At 36.9% G+C, this 13,934-nt stretch overlaps 1 pseudogene; it reads right to left on the bottom strand.

Moving 5' to 3' along the window:
* Positions 1-11,871: 11,871 nt before the first annotated feature.
* LOC114006345 (uncharacterized) lies at positions 11,872-11,947 on the bottom strand (annotated as a pseudogene).
* Positions 11,948-13,934: the final 1,987 nt, after the last annotated feature.

Below are 13,934 nucleotides of genomic sequence, written 5' to 3' on the forward strand. Positions count from 1 at the left end.
CCAGAATCTTAGTATTTAAGGTAAATCTGTCCAGATATCTCCATTCCAACTCTTAAGGTACCACTCTTCCATAGCTGGAGGCAAAATCCTTTGTATAGGTCTTCCAAGATCCAGAAGGCAATTTCCTTTGAAATTCTACTTCTACTTAATCCTCTGTGTAATCCTGCATTTTCTTTGCCCTTCAGCTAAAGGAGATTAAGATTTTTCTTACATACCACCAAGGCTACTTGTCCTCTTTCACACTGCCTTGAACTGTTGATCAAACTACCCAGACTATTGCTCAGGAAACTGATATTGCCAGTCGCAAGTACCCATAAGGGGCATGATTGTGAGCCATCAGAAGTGACCTGCACAGGGACTCTTGGCAGAGAACTAGGCTATCCACTATGTGTGATGATGATGATACTTATGATAATAGTGAAAATAAAAGTTACAATTTTTTGAGAGATTTTTGCTATAGGAAACATATACTTGCCAGAGAGATAGAAAATAAGAAATCATCTCCCCCCAGGGAGATGGCCACCTCGCAATCCCTTCTCCTCCATTCTCCTCTTGAGATTGTGGGCATGCAAGCACAACTGCCAAGCATGAGTTTCAAGCCCCTGGTCTGGGACTTGAATCACAGTCAGCCATATGGAAGTCCAGTACCTTAACCACAGCACCACCTGCTGGCCCCTAAAAGTTAGTATTTCTACAGCACTTTTGATTGTCAACAGTATTCTAAGATTTTGTGATATAATCCATTTAACCCCCAAAACAAGTTTAACAGCTCGATATCACTATTAATCTCCATTTTTGATGGAAAAATTGGGGAGTATAGCATTTAAAAGCATATCTTAAGGTTACATAAGTTTAAGTGGTGGAGTCAGAATCTAAGAAGAAGTGGAACTGTATTGAATGAAAAGGAAAGAAGAGAAGAATGTGTATAAACCTGTAAAATATGAACCCATCTGTGTCAAAAGTCTATGAGCATGTAGAGATGTAAATACATCTTTATATTAGTAACTATAATAAATATGAAATATAGCATATTTAAATATATATGCATATGTCTATATATGATAGGTCTTGGAAGAGTTTATGGGAAGTGCATATTATGAGAAAACTACACATGGATTTCCAATTTGTGTGCACCAAAATAAACTGATACTTTCAAGTTCATTTTTCAGTTTTTTCGAAGTCCCCTCATATGTGTGTGTGTGTGTGTGTGCATGTGTGTGGAATCACAGAGGTTTCTAAACATGGTTACTATTAGAGACTCAGCCTGATGGGATATAATAAGCATCTCTTGTTTTTATTTATTTATTTAATCTATTTACTTTGGAATGTTTTTATGATTAGCCTATTTTCTTGGTAAAGTCAGTCAAAATGGAATTATTCATTCTTCTAAATTTAGACTGTGTCTGTTACTTGACTACTCTTGCAACCTTTCCTACTTAGTTTATGCAGGACAAAGATATATTTACAGATATTTTAAAAATTTTATACTGGCTCCCCCGAAGTTTTATATTATGATTACAACTTTTCCTTTTTTTAAAAAAAACATATCAAATATTTTTATTTCAACTCTGCGTTTCCTACCTGCAGGAATTTGATTTATTTATGAGCTCCTGTATTTATTACATGAATCATTGTTCCTGGTTTTCATTTTTTCCATCCGAGTTAATCTGTACATGAAGATAGGTCATGTGGATATAATTTCTTTCGCAGTGAGGAGATCGATTACCATGCCGTCATAATATCTTTTCTCTGTGGAATATGTGTATATTTTGAATGACTGCACCTGCCCGCAGTGGGGATGAGGGACGTCTTGCAGGATCTTTGGGGTTATTACTCATGACTCTTGCAGGAGGAGAAGGGCTACAGGGAGTTGTCAAAGAAGCAGGAGAGTGCGTGACTCCTTTCTGTGGTTGGGGACTAGTGGAGAGCATGCAATCCATTTACAAACTCAAATGCCAATAGAACCAGAATCCTCTAAGTTTAGTACTTATCTACTTGACCTTGCTGACACCTCATTAGCACAGGTTTCCATCTTTTAAACTCTTGTGCATTTGGTATCTATGATCTCACTTCCTCCTCTCCCTTTACCACAGGAGTTGTTATCCCCTGTCCTCTGCGCCCCACACTTAGCCCATTAATTTTCCTCTGTAGAGAGGTAATAACCTATCACCCTAACTACCTCAGAAGAGGAAGTGCCAAGACTAAAGAGAGAGAGAAAACAAGAGAAGAAGAATATGAGTGTCCATGATTGATTTTGAAAGCAAAGAAATATCCAAAACTATTTCATTTAAATTAAGATACACCATTGAAGTTTTACAGTTCGTAACAGTAATCACTTGGCCAAAAATCTTGCAAAGAACATAAATTCTTAAATTAGGGATAAAGTGTAGAAGTTCTCTAATCTCTTTTATCCATTATGTAGATGAGAAAAGAGATGCAGACAAATAAAGCAAATTTCTCCTAGTCGCATAATCCTACGAGGAAGTTGTTTTGTAATGTGGAAAGCACATAAAATAGGATTAAAAGCTAGCACATCAGCTGGTAAAGTCAGGCTGTCAGAGTGTCTAAGTTATAAAAGCCACTGAGGCAGGAACAGTTCCCTGTCTTGAATGAATTTATGAGCAGAAGACCCTCCCAAATCCATCCTTATCACCACAGGTCTGTCTATTGGCTCCTGTTTTTCTGGACATTTTACTTGATAATGACACTGGACTTCATTTTTCCAGATTTATTGTTAATTTGAAAGAAAACATCCTCTTCCTAACAAAATCTTTCAAATTCTGCACTTGAATGTACTTGTTTTATTGAAGGCTTCTTTTTCAGGATGGGAGTGAGACTGGGAGAGAGAGTGACAGAGAGAAAGAGACTGACTCTTGGTTTATTAGTAGTTCATTCTCTTGGTGAGCTTTGTTTTGTTTTGTTTCTTCTTCTTTTTTTTTTTTTTTTGCTTTGTTTGTGTATTTATTTGTCTCTTCCATTAGCAAGTGAGACAAAGGGGGAAGAGAGAGAGAGAGAGAGAGAAACTCCCCAAGGTTTAACATCAGGCTTAGCCAGCCCCAGATCATGTCTGAGTGTTAAAGCCGGGATCTGGACGTCAGCCTGGAACTTCCCCTGTGGTCTGCCTTGCAAACCATCCCATTTACCTCTGGACCACCATCTGGCACCAGTTATCTATGCATCTTAACTGTTAGAAAGATATCCTTTTAAAGATGGTGTGTGACAATTACGCAAGGTTTTTTGTTTGTTTGCTTTTGTTTTGCAAACTACAAGTAGTTTGCTCATGGCAGAGATTTATTCTCTCCCAGCAGTGTTTGTCAATCCTACTTGCACATTAGACTCATTCAGAAGAGGTGTGTGTATAACAGTACCTATGGCCGGCCCTACTCAGACAAACTAAATAAAATTGTCTAGGAATGAATTCTGGATATCAGTATTTAATATTGATGAGATTCTCATGTGCAAATAGAGTTGAGACTTGGAGAATCCCTCCCAGAAAGAACTTGTATCTTCTTCCTCCCACTCCACTAAAAATCACAGCTATTTGGGGCCAATTACTAATTGAAGGAAATTGAAAGAAAAATTTGAGAAACAGCACTCTCACTGTTTTTTTTAAGGACTGAGAATCTCTGTACTTAGAGTTAATAAGATAATGATCAGGGTATGGAGTTAAAAATAAAATTTACATCATTATCACTGTTATTGCAAAGGTGATATCAGTGAATAATTATTCTCTCACATTTGTCTGAAAAAAGATAAATATTTCATCACTTTATTCCAATATCTAAATTTATTTTTGGGAGCAAGTGGTATGTTTGTGAGTAAGTGATAATTTTAGTTTCCTGAAGTTAAAACATCACTGCTAAAATTAAGAATTAAAATTTTAAAAGCAGGACCAGCAGTTAGCATAATGGCTATGTCACTGGACTCCCATGTAGTCGACCATGGTTAGTCCTGGACCCGGTGGCTTAAGCTCACGCCGGGCACGTGTGCGTGTGTGCCCAAGATCTCAAGAGGAGAATGGAGGAGAAGGGATTGTGGCATGGCCATCCCTCTCCCCTGGGGGGTGATTTCTTGCTTTCTGTCTCTCTGGCGAGCTCAAGCACCCTATAGCAAAACAAAAACAAAAACAAAAACAAAAACAAACAAACAAACAAAAAAACCTCTCTAAAAAAAACAGAAACATTGAAAACATGCTATTTTAAATACATATGGAAAATGGGATGTCCACATAACAGAAATTTATAAAATGTCACCTGAAAATTAGATGATTTACAATTTACCTCTTTGTATTTTGTTGTTAGGGTTTCATAACATGGAGAAATGACTCACTTCGTTGAAAGCTGCAAATGGACAAATAAGTGCTAATAACTGTGGGTGTAGTTTGCTTAATTAAGTTTATACTTGTTATAAATATCTTCTAAAAACATAAAATTGGAAAATATTTCCAAAATGTAAAAATGGAAAGTTCAATGAAATAACAAATTATGTATCCTGGATCTTATTTTTTTTTTGTTCCAATTTTTTAAAAGTAGAATTTTAATTTGTCCCTTTGATGTATGCCATCTATATCAGTGATTAAAAACTAAGATAAATTTTGCCCTTTACTCCAAGGGAAATTGGACTGTCTGAAGATACTTTTGGTCCTTAAACCTGAAGGAATGAGGATACTACTGGTATACAGACGTAGATGATAGATGCTTAACATCCCATAATACACAGGAAAGCATCCCATAAAAAGAATGATTTGGTCCAAAGTATCAATAGTGCTCAGACTTAATTATTTTAAACTAACATCTTAGAGTTTTATATTTTCAGCAGAAATTCAATGAATTATTGACATTTTAATTAATACCATACTTCAATAACTATAAATGTCTAAAGTAAGAATTTGAGTCACTAAAATAATAATTTCTATTTTTAAAGTTTATTTATGTCTCCCACAAGTGTGTGTGTGTGTTTGAGAAGAGCAAGAGAAAGAGGCACCTACAGTAGGTTCCTCATGCCATGATCCACTTCCAGACACAGCCAGCCCTCGGTCATGGACATACACAGGCCTGACATATTCAGGGAGGTCTCCAGACACAAACGTGGAACCTCCTCATGTGAGTGAGCCTAACAGAGCATTGCATGATCACTTCTCCACTATCCAGCCCTCATGACCTGACTTTCCTTATTAACCAAAAATATGGACATGTGGCTTAATGACGGGAATATGTTCTGAGAAATGTGTTCTTAGACAGTTTTGTCATTGGGCAAATATAGTGAAGTACACTTACACAAGCCTACCTGGTATAGCTTACTACAATTCTAGGTTATATGGTGTAACTTCTGTGCTCCTTATGGGACCACCTTTACCTATGTGGTCCATCATTGACTGAAATATCATTGTATGGCACATAACTGTATATCTAATATCTCTTAGAATTTCCACATCTTGTCTATTAATGTTTTAAGTCACATTTTAAATCTCTCTGACTGATAGAAAAGAACAGGTGCGTAGACTGAATGCCATGATAGCTACTAAGAGTGGGCTTCCTCAACAGCAGTTCCACCCTGCTTTAACATATGGAGCAAACAAAAATAAATCACACAGTATCTTGCCTAAACAATCTTGTACCTGGAGTTTTAGATGTTGCTTACAGTCTTCTGATAAGACGAACTAGTGAGAAAAAAATTTATTTCGAACAGTCATGTGGCTAGGGAATCAGGGTATCAGGAATACCTTTTCTGGTACAGATATTGGCATATGCAGTGGGGCCCTGGAGTTGGTAATGTGCTTGCAACATTGTCCTGATTTCATACCCATTTTCTTGCTTTACAGCTCCTGGGTTGGGACAAGAACTGTAGCTCCCTTGATGCCCCAGTTCTGTAATGTAGCCTCATGATGATCCCTGACCACTCAACCACAAGGTAGGTCTTCAGTCCTCATAATGAGCCTGTTTGACATTTTATGCCCTTAAGTAGACTCCTTCTATTTTTTTGTTTTGTTTTATTTTGTTTATTTCCCATAGGGCATGTGTGCTCAGCAGAGAGGGAAGAGAGAGGGAATGTGAGAAATCAATCCTTAGGGTGGATAGTCACACTACAATCCTTTCTTCTCTATTCTTCTCCTGAGATTTTGGGCATGCAGGCACATGCACCTGGCATGATTCTGACACCATCAAGTTCAGGGCTCAAACTGTGGTTGGCCATGTGGGAATCCAGTGACTTAATTGTCATGCATCTACTATCCCCAAACCTCTTCTTTTAAAATAGTTAGAGGAAATTCCTCTCTCTGCAACTGGACACTGAATACAAGATATTACCAAAAGACTGGGTAAGGAAAAAACAAAAAACAAAAAACAAGCAAAACTCATTTTACATGCTCAAAAGAACCGATATTTGAATCCATAACCTTACATCTACATTTTTTAGAAACAAACAGTGGGGAGAAGGCCATGTGTAGATAAAGGCAGAGGTTGCTAAAACAAGAAAAGCCAAGGATTACCAGCAGATATAAATTGCTACTTTCTTCTTTTGTTGTCTTCTACTTTTGTTTTGTTTTTAATCTAATCAGAAACCTGTTGGCCTCACCTTACTTATATTTAAGAAAAGTGAAAGTCTTTTAATTGTTCAAGAAAACTTCCCAGAGAATATAAAATTCCGTTTATTTTGAGACAGTTTCATGCAAATAAAGAGACTCAGTTTTTGGTATTCAAAGAGTAAACTGGGTTGATACATGATACAGAAGTGATAGCCATGTGTGAGAGCCAAGAGATGCCAGAATGCTCTTCTGTCTTCATAATTCTGAAAGAAAGATTATGTATTACATGATGACATAACATGTTTATTCACAAAATCTTTGCCTTTCTTTTATTAATTTCAGTACTGTAATTTTCCTAAATTTATATTTATTACTTATATTTTTCAAAGTCAACACAATTTCTTCCTCTTTCCCATCCCTCTTCCCTTCCTTCTTTCCTACCTTCTCTTTTTCTCTTTGACTTCATTCTCAACTCTTTTGTCCACAAGCATTTTCTTCTGTGTTTAGCTTCTGGACCCCTTCTCACCCTGTTCCTCTTTTACTCAGTAATTTAATTAATCAATATCTATTTGTTTAGCACCTGTTACCTGCTGACTACTGTGAGAGGCTCTGCCAATAAAGCAGTCATTTTCTGCTTTTCTGTAACTCTTAGGGTAGTCATGAGTGGTAAAAGGAGATCAATCACAAAAACAGATGAGAATATATGCATGATATTTATTTGTGGTAAACACTATGAGAAAAAAGATCTGTATTTACTGTATTTATTTATTTATTTGGAGAGGTTTTCACTATAGGGCACATGCACTTGCCAGAAAGACAGAGAGAAACAGAGAGACAGAAAGCGAGAAATTACTCCCCAGGGGGGATGGCCATGCCGCAATCCCTTCTCCTCCATTCTCCTCTCTGGATCTTGGGGACGCATGAACATGCACCCAGTATGAGTTTAAGCCTTCGGGTTTGGTACTGAAACTGCAGTCAACCACATGGGAGTCCAGTGACACAGCCATTACTCTAACTGCTGGTCCCAAGAACTGTATTTTATGAAAAAGAATTGCAAGCTTAAGGGGCATACTTTTAACTGATTAAATCAGTGGACAGCAATATAAATTTATTTTTAAGAATATTTTATTTAACTTTATTCATCTTTATTATTATTACTTAAAAAATTGTTTTTGAAGAGAGAGAGAGAGAGAGAGAGAGAAAGTCCAGGACTCAAATCATGGTCAGCCTTGTGGGAGTTTAGCACCTTAACTACCATACCACCTGCCACAATCTAAAGAAGTGTTATTTGAATTTTGGACTAAGACGCAAGAAACAATTAGATAGGTTGCAATGTAAGAAACAGAATTCAGAACAATATTGAAAGGAAGTCAGTGTGACTGGAGAACAATTATTGAAGAACAGATTAAAAATAAAGGGGTAGTAGAGGCCGGGAGATGCAAAGAGTTGTAGATTCAGTACAAAATTCAGATTTTTGATATAAGTGTAAAAGGGAATGATGGAAGATTTCCAGAGATATTGGTTGATTAAAGAGCAGAAAAAAAACAGACCCCTTAGGATAGTTCAGTAACTCAGGCAACAAAGGGAGTAACAGCAGAATTGAATCAGGAAATATGGATTGAAGAATTCTTTGGAACCAGATCAACTGGTTAAAGGATTAAAGGGGATTAGATACAGTCAGGTGAGAGCTGTGGATTAAATTATGTCTCCCAAAAAGCGGTATGTCAAAGTCCTAACCACTAACATCTCAGAATGTAACAGTCATCACAAAGGTAATAGTTTATCACCAGAACAAGATGATCCCTGGCAACTCAACCACAAGGTGGGTCTTCAGTCCTCATAATGAGCCTATATGACATTTTATGCCCTTACATAAACTGCTTCTAACGTTTTTGTCCACGTGTTGACAGCTGGTCCCTAATTTAATAGTTTTGGGAAGTGGTGAAAAGCTTAAGGGGTGAGGCCCAGTGGGTGGTGTTTGGATCTGTAAGGCATCATCCTCATGAGTCGCTTAATGCTGCTTCACAAGAAGGCATTAGAAGGAGTGAGCTCTACCTTTGTGAGAAGAAATGGACTGAGAAAGGAAGACATGTCTTCAGTAAGGGTGGACACCATTAAATTATCTGGGAACATGGGAGTGACAAACGGAAGTGAGGAATTCTATTCTCTCGCTCTGTCTTTGTTTCACTCTCTCTGAACATATTCAATGGCCTTCCTGTTTCTGTCATTCAGGTTATAGCCACATAAGATAAAAGACTGTCCAGATGCTGGCCCTATGACTTTGGACTTTCTAGTCATTGAAATTGTGAGCCAAATAAACCTCTATTCTTTATAAATCACCCAAGGTCAGATTTTTCTGTTTAGCAACACAGTAATGAATTAATACAATGACCTTTATTTGTAAATAGATTCTTTGAAGATATAATAAAACTAAAATGAGGTAATTAAGGTGTCTCTTCTAAGAAGTAAACAATTCTGAGAGAGACACAAACACAGAAGGGAAAAGGCCATGTGAAGATGGAAGCAGAGATTAGAATTATGCTGACAGGTCAAAGGATGCCAAAGACTGCTGGCAAATGTCAGAAGATAAAAGAATAGTTTTTCCTCTGTACCTTTCTTTCTTATAAGAATTATTTTATTTAATTTCATTTATTATCATTATTTATATTTAAAATTTTACCAATGAGAGAAAGAAAGAGAGAGAGAGAAAGTGAGAAAGTAAGCTGCCAGGTCTGGGACTCGTTCTGTGGTCTATCATGTGGGAGTCCATTCCTTAACCACCACATGACCTACTGGCTCCTTTCTTCTATAGCTTTCAGAAGAAACTAACCCTACCAACACTTTGATTTAAGACTTCTAGCCTCAAGAGGTATGAAAGAATATATTTCTGCTGTTCTAAGCTGTGCACTTTGAGTACTTTATACCCAGTCCTAAGAAATAAATTCAATAAGGGAGAAAAAAGACATTTAGGATTCTCAAAATATAACTGGCTATTTGCCAGTGAGTAGTTTTTATACATTTTTTGTTTCATAAAACCACACTTTTGCATATATATTCATTTTCTCTTTCCTGAACTTCTCTAGTTCCCAGTATTTTTTCCTGTCTTTTAAGGTACTCTAGGAACTGATGAAAAATTAGTATCTTATTTCTCTTTCCAGGGACAATTGAAGGGAAGGTAATTAATTAATTTTGTTGGTTTTAAAATTATGGCAAGACATTTCTATTAGGTCTTCAAAGGTGGGATTTTAGAATTTAAATTTACCCATATAAATCTCTTGTTAGCATTTAAAAAATTTTTTTCAAGAATTTACAAATCATTCAAAAGTTAAACCATCCATCACTCCCCCCACCCCCACAATTTTGTCTCTCTAGTATTTAGATAAAGTGTTGAGTATAGAAGGACCTCAACAAAGATATGTTAACTTGACCTGAGAAGAGGGCAGCTTTCTAATTTGTACCTAGCTTAATGGTACCACTTTTATTCATAATATATACCTGTTTCACTTGGTTTAAGTAAACCAGGAAGGAGGTAAGTTCTCTCTCTCTCTCTTTTTTAAGGTCCCTCCCCCACCAAGTGCGTGTGCTCACGAGAAAGAGAGAGAAGGAAAGAGAGAAATCACCCCAGAAGCATATGGCCATGTTGCAATCCCTTCTCAACCCATTTTTTTCCTGGGATTTTGGGCATGTACGCACTTGTGCCCAATATAATTTTTAAGCCACCACGTCCAGGACTAGAACTGTGGTCGACTATGTGTGAGTCCACTGCCTTAATCACCACATCACATGCTGGTCCTGGAAGGAGGTAACTTTACTAAAGGGTTTTTATGGTCTTTAATGATACAAGATTCTTAGTTTTTAATGTAGCATATGGTCTAATAGAAAATGTACATGGCAATAAAGCAGGAACAGAACGCAGATGGCACTGTGAAAAAAATTGGAAAAAATAAAACATATGCTTTGGATGTAAAGTCTTTCAAATAATTTTGTCAGCAAATAATTCTATCAACAAGAAGAAAGTAGCTATTGGGAGTTATAGGTCATAATGTTTGTCTTCAAGGAAATAGAGAGTATATGTACTAACCATAGACACAGAGTTAGAAGTCAAAAACATAGAGATCTAATTTGAAAATATATAAATAGATTAATGATATTTTTAGAGGAGAGAGAGAGAGAGAGAGAGAGGGAACAGATTACCAAGGATTTGAGCTTGAATCGGAAAAAGAAGTTCTATTCAAGATGACCGAGGGAAAGAAAAGATGCATGTGGGGAACCAAAATGACTTAAACATCTCTGAGGTCAACAACTTCTGTGGCACACATCATCAGAAAACAAAATGATTCTAAATCTGCTGTGAGCAGATGTAATTACCAAGGCCAGAAAGAAATTCTCTCACTTCACTTTTTTTTAATTTCTTTTCAACTTAGAATGCCTCAAGTAGCCCTTGCGCACAGACTCCGTGATCTAATAGGGCTTTGCTAATGCAGAGCTCTGTACATCATCTCTCCACTCACTTGACATCAACTTTCAGGGAAGGAGAAGCTCTTGACAAAGGCCAGGCTCTAGTGCAGTGTTTCTAGAGCCTCAGCAGAGATCAGGGAGGAGGCCAGACTGTGGGGATTGAAGCCAATCAAATGAGAGAAACCTTGCCGGAAATAACTTAAGCCAAGTTGCATATTGAGCTACAAGTTACAGTTCAGAGGGAACCACACAAAGAGAGTTAGGAGCCCAAGAGAAGGAGGGAGAGTCTTTAAAACTGGAAGCCTAAAGAGAAACAATGAAAAAGGGATTAGTTGTTTTGTTAAAGGGATCTTAGGGACAGCATCTTGGGCATGCAGGGAGTTGCTAAAAACTCAAATTCTGATTTACTTTCCTTCATATATTTCTTGCCTTGAAGTTGTCTATTCATTCTTTCTATACATGCTCTAAGCCCGACTATTATCTCTGAGCTTTGTATCAGGAAAAATGCAAAGAAACATAGGATTATCTGATTAAAATTTATGATAGACTTAACTTCCTTAAGGAGTAATTTGTAAGTTTAAAAGGAGGTTTCTTGGTCTCCCTGCCCCCATGCCCAGATGAATTTCTAATCAATAGAATGTGCTGGAGGAAGTGGAACAGAACTGTGGCCTGAATGTCAGTAATTGGACCACTTTAGCTTGTGGTTTCAATTTAACTATGCTTGGCTCAGAAATCTGAATTTTATTAGGCTCTGCCTCTTCTAATTTTGCATTTTCTTTATTTTCTTTTACTTTCTCCCTTTTAGGAAGGCTATTTTCAAATTTTAGCTTTTTCTAGTTAACCAAGGAACAAAATGGGAGAGGAGTTGTTGTTGTTGTTTTTTTTTTTTTTTTTCCGGTGCTCTACACGATCAGAGAAACTTCTCTAGTAACGAACTATAGAAATGATCCCTGAAAGTATAGTCTTAGGAGTTGTTGTTTATATGTAGGCCTCATGAATGACACTGGGACAGATACATGTCCTTGGAGCTGTAGAGAAGACAAATGAGGAGAACCGAGGAGTCTTAAGTACTAGGAAGGGAATTATTCATACAACCATCCTTTTTTTTTTTTTTTTTTTTTTTGCCTACAGTGATCCTCCATGCAGACTTTCTCTTTTCCTGATAGAATTTTTGTGCATTTATTTATAAAAACCTGGTTTATTTTAAGAATCTGGCTGCATAATGTTGCTAAAGTGGAATCTCCAAGATTAGGTCTCAAAATGTGCATATTTATCAAGCTCTTCAGGTGAGGCTTAACCGGCAACAAAGAATAGCCTACAAGGTACAGTGAAGAAACTACTACACATTAGTCTCATTTTGATTTTGTGTTTTCTACTAAACTCCTTGAAAATTTGAAAAGATTTAACCTGAAGAATAGAAAGCTTCCATTATTCAATGAAAGCTAAGAATTTCCCAAATAAAACATTTCTTATCAACTGATCTATCTCTGACAGAAAATTGTCCAACAGTTGATTTTTCTTCATTTGTTTTCTCAATGTTCCTAGAACCCATAAAGAAAAGAAAACATTTTAATTCAAATTTATAACAATTGAATAGCTAGCTATCTGCCATGACATATCATTCATGGGAAACCTGAGATTACAGTGCCGGTTGTATAATGGATATTCATTAAATATTCTGTTAACTGACAAGAAAAGAGGAACATTTTATAAACAAGAAGAGAAGACAAAATTGAGCTGTGTGGTCACGAAAGACAAGCTATTTAAAATTTGCTTCTGACCTCCAAGATACGATGCAATGTGTTGTCTGTTGGGGCATTCCTAACCTATAAGTCTACCTCCTATTTGGGGCCTAAGTATAATTTTTATACACTGGAATACACTAATTCATAAATGAAGAGTATATAGCAAATTCATACATTTCTAGAGTGTATTACAAATTCATACACCTGTGTTACCCATGCTCTTATCAAGATAGAACATTTTTTTTACTCTAGGCATTTTTTTCTTTTCGGTCAATTTATCCCTCAGAGGCAACTAGTGTGATTTCTATCTTGAAAAGTTTATTTTTTATGTTCATGTAAATGAATTATTTTCTGGAATCATCCAAATTCTTAAAGGTATCAGTAGTTCATTCTTTTTGTTACTGAATTACTGAGTAATATTCAATTGTATGAATACACTATTTGTCTATCCTATTTTTTTAAGGTTTTCGCCATAGGGTGCATGTGCTTGCCAGAGAATCAGAGAGAGAAAAAGTGGGAAATCTCCCCTCTAGGGGGGGGTAGCCATGTGGTTGTCCCTACTCCATTCTCCTCTCAGGATTTTGGACACACACACACATATGCCTGGCACGATTTACAAGCCACTGGGTCTGGGATACAAACTATGGTCGGGTAGGTGGGAATCCAGCACCTTAACAACTGCACCACCTGCTGGTCCCAGCATTAAAATGTTTATTATTGAATCTGAAAATAATGAAAACTCTATTAAATGATAAAATGGAACAATTAGGGAACCAGCAGTTAGTGTAATGGCTATGTCGCTGGACTCCCACGTAGTCGACCGCGGTTCGCATCCCGGACCCGGTGGCTTAAAACTCACGGCGGGCGCGTGTGCATGCGTGCCCAAGATCCCGAGAGGAGAATGGAGGAGAAGGGATTGCGGCGTGACCATCCCCCCTGGGGGGTGATTTCTCACTTTCTGTCCCTATGTCTCTCTCTGTGTCTGGTGAGCACATGTGCCCTGCAGCAAAAACCTCTCAAAAAAAGAAATAAAATAAAATAAAAATAAATAAAATGGAACAATTAAATGCTATAAGGCCTCTGTCTCAAGTCATCTTAAATATCTTTAGAAAACACATTTTTTAGGATAAAAATGTTGGTCCATATTTATCCATTTTACTTTTGAAGAACATCTCTGCTATTTTCTCCCCTTTTCCTGCTTAGTTTTA

Source organism: Tupaia chinensis, unplaced genomic scaffold (genome assembly GCF_000334495.1).
Source record: "Tupaia chinensis unplaced genomic scaffold, TupChi_1.0 Scaffold147185_1, whole genome shotgun sequence".
Taxonomy (NCBI): domain Eukaryota; kingdom Metazoa; phylum Chordata; class Mammalia; order Scandentia; family Tupaiidae; genus Tupaia; species Tupaia belangeri.